Source organism: Seriola lalandi, unplaced genomic scaffold (assembly GCF_002814215.2).
Source record: "Seriola lalandi dorsalis isolate HSWRI2012SDOR001 ecotype SW California unplaced genomic scaffold, Sedor1 jcf7180002052684, whole genome shotgun sequence".
NCBI lineage: Eukaryota > Metazoa > Chordata > Actinopteri > Carangiformes > Carangidae > Seriola > Seriola lalandi.
Window position 1 is genome coordinate 1 of NW_019523237.1, and position 2604 is coordinate 2604.

At 38.7% G+C, this 2604-nt stretch overlaps 1 long non-coding RNA gene across 1 annotated transcript; it reads left to right on the forward strand.

Annotated features, from left to right (window-relative positions):
- Nucleotides 1–20: 20 nt before the first annotated feature.
- Nucleotides 21–1399, forward strand: LOC111650659 (uncharacterized). The gene is made up of 2 exons (XR_002760433.2): nucleotides 21–189; nucleotides 417–1399. It is a non-coding gene; the product is annotated as an uncharacterized LOC111650659 (long non-coding RNA).
- The last annotated feature ends 1205 nt before the right edge of the window (nucleotides 1400–2604 follow it).

Genomic DNA, 2604 nt, shown 5'->3' on the forward strand with positions numbered 1-2604 from the left:
CAGTGTATAGGAAGTGCTGTTCTGTAGAGACAAGCTTTTATTTAATTGTCTGTGTTGTATAAGTCTGGGCCAATTGATACTGATGATTCTGTCTGTGGTCCTCAGGAAGAGGAAGGTCAGGCTGGAGACCAGGATCAGGAGGAGAAGAGATGGAACAAGAGAACCCAGCAGATGCTGCATGGTCTCCAGGTACGTAAAAATTATTTTGAAAACACATTTTAAGTAGACTGCAAAGGTTGTCACAGTATTTATAAAATTCTGATTATATGTGATATTACTTTTGCTTTTCTGTATTCTGTGAGGGTCTTTTGATAAAAGGAGGGGAAACATGAGCATCACTTGCTTGTTCATATTTGATTGATCCTCAGGTCAAAAGAAAAGACTTCGACTGATATTTTGTGTTTCTGTCTCCATAGCGCGTCATGGCTAAGACTGGTGCAGATTCAGTCAGCCTGCTTGACCTGTGCCGGAACAACAACAGGAAGCAGGCAGCTGCCAAGTTTTACAGTTTCCTGGTCCTTAAGAAGCAGCAAGCCATCGAGGTCACCCAGACTGAGCCCTACAGCGATATCGTCGCCACCGCTGGACCAAGATTCCACCTTATTTAGACATTGGAAGAACAGACAAACTCTTCTTCCAACAGACATACTTTTTTAATTACTCAAGTTTTTTGCCTTTTTATTTTGTGTTTTCCTGTCAGCCCATTTTGTTTCAGGGGAAGGGGCGGGAGTAGTGGGGAGCAGGGTTGGAAACTTTTTAAGAAAAAAAGAAAAAAAAAAAGGATTTTACTGTACTACAGATGGAATCATGCAGTATTCATTTGGTTCAAACGGAGTGAGGAAGAATGTTTAACAATTATATTTATAAAGCAACCTTTTTTTAGACACCAATTTGTAAGCTTCGCTTCATTATGTTTTGTAAGTTAAATTTCCATTGTCTGCTCATTCCATAAGTTTTGTACCATTGCCCCTCTCACACCGGAAATATTGCAGATTTTAGATAAAGAGCCCTGTATTTTCACATGGAATCCTGTATCAACTCTTGACATGTTTTGGAAAGGTACTGTTTAATTGCTCAGAAGTGTAACCTCTCCCACCTTCTCCTTGTTGCACTTGTTCTTTCATGATGATAAACAGAAAGGTTAATCTGTCAAAGAAAATGGTAAATCGTACCTGGTATTAAATATGTTTCAGATGTATAATTCAGGCAGTTTATCAATTAAGGTTTTTTTGTTTTATACCTTTATACGTTTATGCTTATTCACCTTTTTGCATTATGTAACTAGGGTAATGTACTTGTTACAGTTAAGTTCAGTATCCCACCTTTTTAGTCTTCTGGTAACTACTAGTTGTGATACATCTGTAAAGATTTGAAATAAAGTGTTTTAAGTACTTGGTAACTGGATATTAATTAATTTATAATGTGATTTTTGTTAACAATGATCCTTCTAAATCTTTATATCAAGATAATGTTAAATTGAAAGAAACAATTTTAGTTTAACTCAAACTTTTACTTGACAAAAGACTGATGACCAGTAATTTATAGCAATCAACTTTTAATTTCAGGTCTCTGTGCTTACATACTTTCCAGTAATTTTATTAAAGTCTGGGGTTATACTATTCCAGTGGTTCACCATTCATTCAACAAAACTGCAGAGTGGGAATACATTAGTGTTTAATTACAGATTTTTAGCCACCATCTGCAGCCCAGCCTGTCCATAGAACAAAAAAAACAGACAGGGGTCTTTAATACGAAATAAACTATCTATCTTTTGTGTTACTATGCCAACTGTCTAATAAAATTGGACTCCCTACCCACCTAACCCTTGTTTCGACACGAACAGGAAAACGGACACATCGTTACCGGAAACGTCCGTCGACGAAATCTGTCCTTCCTTTACACGCGTGTGGTGGTTGTAAATGGCTTCACGTAAAGATTCTGCTTCAGCGGCTAGCGCCGTAATGGCTACTACGGGCGGCACTTTGGACTCTCCTGTCAAACAGATCCAAATTGAAGGACTGGTAAGTTTCACAGTGGTGCTGTATAGCTACATATTGAATTTCGTTGGCTGATGTGAGAGAAACCGGCCCCAACTGTTAGCAGATGTGGGTGCTAGCTAAAGTGTGAGCATCATCATGGCGGACAGATAATGAGAAGCGGTGTCTTGTACTTAAACAAATGCCTTTAACCTAGCTTACATTACTTTATCCGGTGCTTTCCTGGCGAAACCGACTGACCAATACAGATAATATGTGTTGTTTACAATACCTAAACCGTCTAATAGGCCAACTATGCCTATCTTCCAAGTTAGCTGGTATTAGCTTTGAGTAAGCCACGGGGACGTTTCATTTTAAAAGCAGGACCTCCCTGGTGGTCGGGTTAAGGGATCGATTTAGGATGATGATGATGATGCCTCTAGCCCTCACCTCACGCAAGTGTTGCAGTTTGCCCCAAAAAACAGAATGTTTACCGGAGTAATTTGTTAGCTGCGTTCCTTATAACAAATATTACTTTACTAAACAACAAGCTACAATAACTTTGTATAGTGAGGAATACATAAATAAGACAGACATGACCTCAGTTGCAGGCTTCACAGTGTATGTT